We start from the raw sequence: 11253 nt of genomic DNA, 5'->3' as shown, positions 1-11253 counted from the left end.
TGCAAGAACTGTGACAAGTGTGATTCAGGTTCAAATGGTGATTAACCATTTCCCTGTCTTCACTCAGATTCAAACAATGATTAACCATTTCCGTCTTCAAGCTGTCTCACTTTCGTGTCACCCTCTACTTCTCTTTATGAACTTCAAACAAGGAGTGCTGAGAACAGATTTCAGCCATGCAAGAACTGTGACAAGCATGGCTGAGGTTCAAATACTGATCATTCAGCCGTGCAAGAACTGTGACAAGCGTGACTCAGGTTCAAATACTGATGAACCAGCTCCCTGCCTTCCAGCTACCTCACTTCCATGTCACCATCTACTTTCCTTATGCGCATCAAACAATGGGCGCTGAGAACGGATTTTCCATCAATCCATTCTTATATTTTATTACTCCATTACACTTCTCAGAGCCCATCAGCCTGGAAAGCACAAAAATGAGCATGATAAGAATCAGGAATGAGTTATCGGACACCGCCCACCTTGCCTCGCCTTCCAGTACTGTATGCGCCACAAACGCCCGCATAATCTGGTAGACTTCAGTGGAAGTTCAGATGCGGTCAAAAGGGTTGAAAATCGCCCGCCCTCGCCAGCGTCGTCAGCTGATATTAGGGGTTACGATACGTTAGGGGTTATGATACACTAGGTGTTTTGACACATTAGGCGTTATGATACATTAGGAGTTGCAATACATTAGAGGTTATGAACGCTAGGCGTAACGATACGTTAGGCGCTATGAAACATTAGTGGTTATGATACACTAGGCGTTCCGATACGTTAGGTGTTGTGATATATTAGGAGTTGCAATACATTAGGAATTGTGAAACATTAGGTGATTTGATACATTAGGCCTAATGATACATTAGGTGTAGTGACACATTAGGGGTTATGATATATTAGAGGTTATGAACATTAGGCCTTGTGATACGTTAGGAGTTACGAACATTAGGGGTTATGATACACTAGGGGTTATGATATATTAGAGGTTATGAACATTAGGCCTTGTGATACATTAGGTGTTTCGAACATTAGGTGTTGTGATACATTAGAGGTTACGAACATTAGGTGCTGCGATAATCCCCCCCCCCCCCACACACACTGATTTTGCGCATCTCAGGCCTCGGTAGCGCAGTAGGCAGCGCGTCAGTCTCATAATCTGAAGGCCGTGAGTTCGATCCTCACCCGGGGCACGTTTTAAGACGCGCAAATATCTTCGTGTTCCTCATATGACGTCATTCAGAAAGCCTACCACCACATCGCAACCCATCCCTTACGTAACGCACACCTCATTCAACTGAGACCGTGAAAGTCCTTCACGACGCCCAGCGCCTTGGCGCTTTCTCGCATTTGGCTCGGCTTCTGTTCCAAGACTCTTCCGGGACGCGATGTCAACTCAAGAGGGTTCTCGTTCGCGTGCGCGAATCCTACCTTGCCGTTCAGCTAGCTGGAGGTGCGGCCTGGGTCAGACACGACGGTTCGTGGGTATTCAGGGTGGTATCTGCTTGCCTGGGGAGCTGCCACATCGCTGATATTTCGTCGCTGCGGTCGAAAGAACGAATTGGATGAGCATCGGTTCAGTTCACCGACCATAAATGAGAAATAATTCCAGTCCGCTGAGTCGGCATCAAAAAGTTATCAAAAGCTGCGAGATTAAGTCGCGAACTAGATTAACTGCGAAATTATTGCACAGATCGCGCACGTTAACTATCTTGTCCACGGGTTAAAATGGCGTGGGCCATTGACATCGTATTCTTGATCTTTAATTCCCTCATAAGATACGCATTAATGGGTAGTCAAGTCTTCCTTGGGGATGGAACTCGAAATCGGGTTGTCTGGACTGCAAGCACTGCGACGTGCCGCCTGAGATAATACGCATGTATGCCTCCCAGTCCAAATATAAACTGTTTGACGGGTTTCAACAGCAGACACCACATGATGACGATGACGCTGCGAATGGCGCGAGGTTTGTCGTGCGCCGCTGGAAGTCGCCTGTTTCATAAAAAGCGATAGCAACAACTTTGGTGAGAGATATATTTAATTTTTGTCGAACTTTTCTGCCTTTAAAATGCAACACTCGTGGAATAAAACCTAGCTGTGGAATTCATGGTGAGTAAATCTACGCTATGTCAAATCTGACATATTTGGGACGTCGTTACAGTGCTTAGATGTATGCGGTGTTAACATGCTCGTCTACTTCAAAATACATTGTGCTAATTTGGTCTTCGGTGTGCTAAATGATATATGATAAAACTTTGAAAAATAAAAATGCAAAATTTTGCCGTCACTTCTAGATATGTTGTATTCTGGACGTGTGCCAGCGTGCTTGCTTCACTTGATAACGGTTTTGTGTTTTTTCAGAAACCAAAACAGCATACAAGAGAAGAAAATACAAACGTCTCAAAGTCCTTTAATCCACCGTCGATGACAGTTTCAAAGCTGTCACCTGTGTCCACCTGTATATCCGCCCCCTTACACTCACCGATGATCCCCACGAACCATATTGAAACACCATTTCCTTTCACATTCAATGCCACACATGTCGCCAAGGTGTGACGAAACCCTCCTAAGTTCATGTGTTTGTTCAAGGTTAAATATAAAGGTTGATACTCGCATTCAGGGGTGAAGGTTTGTGTATTATTTTGCCGCCTCTTTGTTTTCTATGTTTCTGTGGCACACGTCGCATGATATTGTTACTTCCGCCAGTGCTATCGTACAAACCAGTTAGGTTTTTCCAGCTAACCAGCTAGGTTTTTCAGTTTGCTGGATTGTTTCAATTTTTTCAGCTTCCTGGCAACAGTCTGTCACAGGACCTTGGTAGGGGCTCGCGGTGCAGCAGTATTGTTCAGTCGGTCTCCATGCTTCTGTTGTGATCAAAACATTCCTGCAGCACTGAGGAAGTTGAAGAAGACGATGAAGACTGAAGAAGAAGCACTGAAGAAGTTGAAGTCTGACCTTGAAGTTTGATGGTGAAGTGCACTACTGTTACCTTCCTGCAATATCTTCAAATGTGAAACATTCCCGTTAAGATGTTGATGTGTAGCTTCCCAAAACATCCCTAAACTACTGATGTGTAGTTGGTGCCACCTGGGAACCATGCAAGGTCTGCCATATGGTTTTACCTATCTCATTTCATTGAACACCCAGGTTATGGTGGTGTTTGTTGTCTTGGAAACCTCGTAGCAAGGCAATTTTAGCTATCATGGCCTTAGAGCTGACGTCAGATTTTGAACGTTAACCTGTCTGCAGACTTCACGTGCATGCATGCAATATAATGTCATGAAATCATCTGCTAGATTTCTTTTATCCATCTCCTCTCCTGTCTATGTCAGGAAATACCATTAAGCTTACACTAATGCAGTTAACTGCATGATGACCATGCCAAACATGCCGTTTGGTCATGACTCATTGGTTGAACCGTCGCCGTGATTCGCAATCCAGCTCCGGCGTTCTCCAGGCCGGCCCTCTCCAGCCCGGTGCTCCCCCGCCCGGCGCTCTCCATCCCGGTGCTCTCCAACCTGGCGCTCTCCATCCCGGTGCTCTCCAATCTGTCGCTCTCCAACCCGGCGCTCTCCAACCTGGCGCTCTCCATCCCGGCGCTCTCCAACCTGGCGCTCTCCAGCCCGGTGCTCTTCAATCCGGCGCTCTCAAGCCCGGTGCTCTCCAACCTGGCGCTCTCCATCCCGGCGCTCTCCAACCTGGTGCTCTCCAGCCCGGTGCTCTTCAATCCGGCGCTCTCAAGCCCGGTGCTCTCCAACCTGGCGCTCTCCATCCCGGCGCTCTCCATCCTGGCGCTCTCCAGCCCGGTGCTCTCCACCCCGGTACTCCGCAACTCGGTGTCTTCCAACCCGGTGCTCTCCAATCCGGCGCTCTCCAGCTCGGTGCTCCCCCGCCTGGCACTCTCCAGCTCGGTGCTTTCCAGCCTGGCGCTCTCCATCCCGGTGCGCTCCAACCTGTCGCTCTCCAACCCGACGCTCTCCAGTCCGGCGCTCTGCAGTCCAGCTCCGCTACTCCCCAGCCTGGCCGTGTCATAGATACAGTCCAGCAGTGGGAACGCATGGATATGTTTCACTTGGCGTTGGGTTTAGTTTTGTCAACACGCTGTCGTATTTTTACGACAGCGTGTTGACGTGATACTTTGACCACATACGTGGTCAAAGTATCATTGATTGAAGTACTTAAACCACTCCTGCATCTCACCTGTGAGAGCTTCACAATCTAACCAATGTGGTAATCATATGGGTTTGAGGAAGAAGAGCCGAGCTGGTATATATATATATATATATATATATATATATATATATATACATATATATTGGATGTAACGTTAAACTGGCGACTAGCCCAGGGAATTAGTCTGAAATGGAATGGTTGTGCCAAAAAACACCCATTTTGCTGGACGTTGGCCATTGTGGTGCCGGGACCATGATGTCTGCAGCAAGACGTGCTGAGTGACGGCTCTGATTCCAAAGTCGCCACTGCATATAATTCGGTCAAAAATACCTTCATTTGAGGCTGCGTGGTATTTTGTCACTCACTCATCTGTTACGGCCGTACTTACCGGGTCGAATCCAAGATTCCCGTCGCTCAGTCTGCGAAACATTGCACCTGGCGCAAGCGATCCTTTCAGACATGGACGACCCTGACCCAGGCACCAGCGCAGCCTCGTCTCTCCGGTGCTCCCCAGCCCAGCATCAGCTGTGTCGCAGGAACAGGTCAGCAGTAGGAATGCATGGATAAGTTTTAAATAGTGCTTCTGTGAGTTTCATAAATGGGTTACGTGATTTCAAACTCAACTTCTATATTACTATATGAACCACGTTAGTGCTATGAGTACAATTTGACGTATGACCCTTTCAGCGGCGGAACCCGTCTCGATGGACGGGCTGTGAAAGACTATTTTAATGATGAAAACGATGAAAAAGTTGTTTTTTCTTTCATAAAGTAGGGCTAGCGTACGCAAACGAGAGGTCCCTTGAGTCCTACACCGAGTCCCGAAAGAGTCTTGGAACAGAAGCTGCGCCAAATGCAAGAAAGCACTAAGGTGCTGGCGTCGTGAACAAGTTCCACGGTCTCAGTTAAATGGGGCGTATGTTACGCAAGGGATGGGTTGCGGTAAGATCGTAAGCTTGCTGAATGATGTCATTTGAGAAACGGCAAGGTCTGTCGTCTTAAAACGTGCCCCGGGTGAGGATCGAACTCACGGCCTTCAGATTATGAGACTGACGCGCTGCCTTCTGCGCTACCGAGGCCTACGACACATAAAATAAGTCATTAAACGAACGCCGCACGCCTCCTCTAATGAAGGGTGTTCAGGCATCAAACTGATGGAGGAATTGGAGTGGGTTGTTGGTGAAAGGGGTAACCAGGGTTCGATCCAGCGGGAGAAGACCAAGCCCTGATGCTACCTTCGGGCTCCAAAGGGGCCATAGAGGGTCGAACAGACGCAGTTACTTGCACAAAACGCAACAAAATTGGACGTCGTCGCGTTTCCAGGCGGCCAAGAACAATCACAAGCGAAAGTGGAGGGCCCGCGAGTAGACAACAGTTGCTCTTCATTAATTGAGACGGTGGTAACTGAGAGCGTTTAATGCTCATTATGCTGTACAGAAATCCTACAGTGTTCCCGGGGCCCTGTAAGTTCGCTTGCTGGGCCAATCCGATCGTTAAAAAAGCTTCTACGTTGTCCCTGATTTCTTTGTATTTGCTCGGAGGGCCCTGTGCTGTTGCTGCACCCTTCCTGCTAGCGTGTCAGAACGCTCTCGTCAAAAATGTGCCTTCTTTTGATACTCTATCGCCCAAAAGGCTCTATACGCTTTAGCCGCGGTACACATATGTTAATCTGCCGGGGTAGTCTCATTTGTTCAGGGGCCCTTCACGTTGCTCTCCGTTAACCTATAGACACACTCACTATATACCCTCTATCGCTTGCTTAGGGCTCTACACTTCTATCTGAAGCCCATCTGGAACTTGCTTGGGCTTAATTGGTCGTTCGGGGCACTCCAAATTAGCCTGCTTGGACACATCGGATTGTTCGGAAGCTCTGCACATTGGGCTTTGGAGAGCCCCACTCACATGTAGGGGCCCATCTGCTCACCTTCTCGGGTACAATGGATTGTTCGGGGGCCCTGCATATTGGGTTTTGGCATTTCAAGGTAGGTCCCAACGTTCCTGTCAGTGGCCATCCGATAGCCTGCACGGGTACACTCGATCTTTGGGGGATCCTTCATACTGGGCCTTGGGTACTTTTAGGATACTTATTTGAATGGAGGCGCCACGCTCTTGTCTGGGGTCTTATCTGTTAATCTGCTTCGGCACTCTGGTTTACTCAGAGAACAATTTACGAGTTGACGGAAGCCTTTTGTTGGCCTGTCAAGGCACCCAGATAATTGTCGAACACAGCTTTCGGAGCCGCCATAGTCATATGTGTCATTTCCGTTTGGTGCTGAATTTGTGACGCCTATTTCAATTGTGTATCATAACCTTCATGCATTTTAAAACCCAGGATATTTTGTACTCCTTCCAATCGAAGCAAAAATTCTGTATGGCTTGCTTTAAATAAGCTAGGCATTATGTTGGGGCTTGATTTTGATTGGTATTAGCAGCCACCTTTAAATTATTTTGCATGTTTTTCCGAAAACATTAGTCTCAAAACAACAGGATTCACCACGATGGCGAAACATGGATAAGTTTAAGTATGTGTGTACGCAGCCCGCTTATTTTTCTAGGGCGCGAACAGTAACGTGAATTCCCGTAGAAAACATCACATTCAAGAAACTGAAATTCTAATGGCCGGACTGCGATGATTTTTGGGATGCCTTAGACTATAGGTGCCCACAATGTTGCCTGCCCCCCCCCCCCCCGCCCCCCGCCACTTTTGACGAAATCCTGGATCCGACTTCAAGGTAGGTGATTTGCGGGCTACAATATTTCCCAAAGGTTCGTGTACTGAAAGCATTTGCTTTAGCACGCGCCCGTGTTGTCAGCTGAATGCTACGAGAGCGCGCATGTGTGGATAGAGAGAGAGAGAGAGAGAGAGATAGATATAGAGAGAGGAGGCGATAGCAGAGATAGGTAATAGAGATATATAGCTAGATAGAGGTACAGGGTACCGTAGACAGAACAGGACAGGGACAGGACAGGGACAGGGAAAAAATTCAGTTTCATTAGGCCGGTATATGAAATAACTCTGTTAAAATTTTTAGATCTTTAGGTCGCGACAGACGGTTCAAATGGATGAAACGTAGTCAAAGCTGAGATTGGTGTACAAAGTCTCCAGGATTTCTGCATACAACCAGCTTGAGGCTGGATGCTTCTTCTAAGCAAGAGGTCACTAGGCACATATCTGGCCAAAAACATTCTCTTGCCCTCAAAAGGTCAAAATAACCAAAAGTCTTTGAGATCATCGTTATAAGCCAAGTAAATGTTTGATCTAAGGGTTACGCTTCGTGGTGTCTTGCCTGAGCAAATGATGATCGAGGTCATTTTAAATAAGTGACCTCCCCTGGTCTTCGAGAAGTGAACACGAGAAACCTTTTGACGTCCTTGTGATGAAGGAGCTCAAATGAGCACTACAAACTGTCCTATAAAGAAGCTTTTCCGTGCAAAACTTGTTTGGTTGTGACCTAACCTTTATGTTTCACTCAAGGTCAACTGAATTAGTTGTTATCCTGGTTAAATAACTTTTGAAGTGTATTTGCGAGGAACAATATGAATAGAGATAAGACAGTACATAAAGCCTTATGCCTCGTAAAATATCCAGGCAATTGGAGATACGGATGGATAGATAGATACATAGATGAACTTTGAATAAGGACTCTAAGAAAAATCCCGCAGGAGAATCCATCTACCTCCCTATTATCCTGGTTATTCTACGAGGAACAAGGCTATTAGTATTGTCTTACCTGGTATGCTAGACAAATTGCTCTGCTACCTTACAAACCGTTTTCAAGTTGCATGGCATACTCTTGATTTACCTATTTACGACGGCCTACCACCCACTACCCGGCTTATCTGCAGTCGTCAAGCTAAGTGATAGTCAACATTAGCGGACATCGATGGGCGTTGTAAATTGTGAATGCTCTCGCGAAAGTCTGCGATGCACATTACCTGCACATCATCTTTTTATTTATTTTCATCCGGTGTGAGTGAAGGAATGTAGCGATACAAGAAATGACTGGCGTCATTAATTATAGGCAGTACTTAATTTATCTTTGAGAGAAAAATGGGAATTTTTCCTGAACCTGAATTTTTCGACACGTTTTTGAAGGACAGCTGGTCTGCCATTGGACGTTGGATTTCACCTTCGATAAAACCTTTCAGAAAACGGTACCTCTGGTACGTACCTTGGCACCGGCGTACCAACACATTAACAAGGGTGAAGAAAGGGCAAAAGATCACCTACACATGACAGAAGTGTTCACAATTCCTGCATTTCAACTTTGGAACTGGCAGTGCCCGCGAGCAACAAATAATGTTCCTGCTTGAAATGTGTGCTTTGCTAAAGACACAACTGGCCTCATAATAAGTAAATGGAAAGAGGCAATTGTTGGATCCACTGTCCCCACTCGTCTCACTCCTGGTCTAGCTTCTGGCTTGACGTAACCTTGACACGACAGAGTATATACCGCCTTTGATATCTTTATTGATTACCGTCCTCCCCTTTTCTGCACTGCAACTACATCTTTCAAAATGTCGTGGCTAATATATTTTATTATATACTTTACTCCTATATCCACACATGTGTCCTGAACATGAACGGGAAGGCGGCAATTTCAGCAGAATTACCTCCCAAAGTTGGTGGTGAGCGTTTCTGTAGATGAGCGTTTCTCCTCTGATTAGCGTTTTTCGTGAAAGGTTATGATCACATGTCGAAATTTCCGTAGTGAAATCACAAATTCCAGGGAGCTGTGCAGAATTGTTTAGAAGCGACCGCAAAAAGAGAGAAAAAAGAATTGTTCGAGAGGGAAGGGGCACAGTTGGTCCGTCCTGCCTGACACAGTGGGTAACATGCGCGCGCGAATGAGTGTTTGTGTGACCCCGGAGGGTGTTTCGAAAAAAAACTTCCGGACGGTGCTGCGCAGTGGCACATACTTTGAAGCGTCTTATAAACTGAAGAGCCGCTCTTTTGGTGTAAATAAATGGTATAGCTCTTAAGTTCGCTGGGCTCAATCATATCAAAGTATGGGCTACATGGTTGTCAGGAAAGGCTCTTCTGAAGAAATCTTTCGACCTGATGCAACAACGGAGTGTTAAACGATGTCATGCAAGTTTGGAATGGATTACCAAATATTAATGCAATTTCATAAGGATTACAACCTATTCCCGTGACCTTACATGAGGTATAAAGGTCAGGCCGAAACCAAACAAGTTTTGTATTGGAAAAATTATTTGATAGGACAGAATTTGGCGCTAATTTTGAGCTACTTGATCACAAATACGTCAATAAGCTTGTCATGTTGATTCTTTTAAGACCAAGGGAGGTCACGTACCTAAAATTACTTCCATCAGCATTTTGCTTAAGCAATGCGCCAACTATCGTAGTTCTCAAAACCGACCTAAACTTGAAAGATCACGATAATCCCAAAGACTTGGTTATTTTGATCTTTTAAAGGTCAAATAGTTACTGTCCTGGTATAATCCCGAGGACCTTGAGTTTAAAAGAAGTATCCAGCCTGAAACTGGCCTGGTGACAAGGTCTCGGACTTTGAACTCCAATTCTACTTTGACATTGTTTGGGCCGACTGTCACGACCCAGAGATTTAAAAACGTAAACAAATGATTTCATGTACGGTCTCTAGCTCTCTTAGTTTGTGATATCTTAAGAAGTGGTCAAATTGATTCCCTCCTTTCCCACATACAAACACATACGCGCACTCGTCGTGTTAAGCTGAACACGCGGGTGCGTGCTGAGCATAAGCTGTCTGTCTACGAAACTTTGGGGAGACCTTGCACCCTTACATCGCCATCCCCCTTACAATAAGAACCTGATCACCCCTTAATTGTGGAGGGGTGCGGCGTTCGTTTAATCACCCCTTCCGTCGGGCCCACGCCTCGGTAGCGCAGTAGGCAGCGCGTCAGTCTCATAATCTGAAGGCCGTGAGTTCGATCCTCACCCGGGGCACGTTTTAAGGCACCCACGGATTATACCGGTTCTCGAACCATATCATTCAGCAGGCATGGGATACTTCCGCTACCAATCCCCCAAGTAACATGAGCGTCCGTTTTTGCTCGCGTGTAGCTCAAGAGCTAGAGGAAAATTTGAAATTGAGAGAAAATTGGCAGCATTGAGAGGTTTCCAGGTGGATATTTCACTTGAAACCCTATAAACATGTGGAACACTCCCTTTAAGTGAGACCATGAAGCAGGTAGCGACACCCATCACCCTACGATTTTGTTACATATGTCGCAGCTTCTCTTCCAAGACTTTCCAAGAACGTGGTATGACTCAGTTGTGTGCACGAACCCCAGCTTGCGGCCCAACCAGTTGCAAGGAAGGCCTGAGTCGGACACGACGGTATGTGGATATTCGGGTCGGGAACTTCTTGGCAGAAAAGCTGCCATATCGCTGGCATTTCGTCGCTGTGTTCGAAACACTGAATTTCAGGAGTATCGGTTCAGCTCGCCCGCCAAAAATGAAAAATTATTCCAAGTCCACTGAGTTGGCACCACAAAATTATCGGAAATTACGGGATTAAGTTCCGTACCGAAAACCACCCTGTTTCCTTCGCTAATCCCCCGCAAACAAGGGAACTATTTCGGAGAATGTTTGAAGGCCACTTTGGCATTCACGACGTCATAATAACGTGGGTTAAATCCTGCCATTCCACAAACCGTACGGCAATCAAGGCCAATAACAATATGATGGCCGAGCCATTCATATATGACGTTTGTGAACAGGATTTCCAAGTATAACGGCCGTCAAATAGCCCACAGTCCATGCTGTGGAAGGCACAACGAAGTAATCAAACAATGGCGTATCGAGGAGGATATTTACTTAGCGGAGAAAATGTGTTGTCTACGGAAGTCTTTTCCGCTTAGCTATACCAATACCTACAAGTGAGCTTATTGCATGATAGCTGATGCCTGTTCCAATATCCTCAGATATCTACAAATATGTCAATATCTTCATAGATTTAAATACCTCCAAATGTCTATCAACATTTGCATTCCCTTTAACGCCGATATTAAAGGAAATGTTTCACATTTGAATAAGTGTAAGATATTACACTACATTACACTTTGAGAAGTGTAAGATAT

General features: G+C 46.0%; 3 non-coding genes across 3 annotated transcripts; 2 read left to right on the top strand and 1 right to left on the bottom strand.

Moving 5' to 3' along the window:
* Nucleotides 1–1114: 1114 nt before the first annotated feature.
* On the top strand, nucleotides 1115–1187 carry TRNAM-CAU (transfer RNA methionine (anticodon CAU)). The gene has a single exon. It is a non-coding gene; the product is annotated as a tRNA-Met (tRNA).
* A 3986-nt stretch (nucleotides 1188–5173) lies between these two features.
* TRNAM-CAU (transfer RNA methionine (anticodon CAU)) lies at nucleotides 5174–5246 on the bottom strand. The gene has a single exon. It is a non-coding gene; the product is annotated as a tRNA-Met (tRNA).
* Nucleotides 5247–10044: 4798 nt separating this feature from the next.
* TRNAM-CAU (transfer RNA methionine (anticodon CAU)) lies at nucleotides 10045–10117 on the top strand. The gene has a single exon. It is a non-coding gene; the product is annotated as a tRNA-Met (tRNA).
* Nucleotides 10118–11253: the final 1136 nt, after the last annotated feature.

This window comes from Pollicipes pollicipes, unplaced genomic scaffold (genome assembly GCF_011947565.3).
Source record: "Pollicipes pollicipes isolate AB1234 unplaced genomic scaffold, Ppol_2.1 Scaffold_3485;HRSCAF=4098_pilon_pilon_pilon, whole genome shotgun sequence".
Lineage (NCBI taxonomy): Eukaryota > Metazoa > Arthropoda > Thecostraca > Pollicipedomorpha > Pollicipedidae > Pollicipes > Pollicipes pollicipes.
The sequence above is the reverse complement of the archived record's forward strand: the minus strand, read 5'-3'. Positions and strand labels throughout refer to the sequence as shown.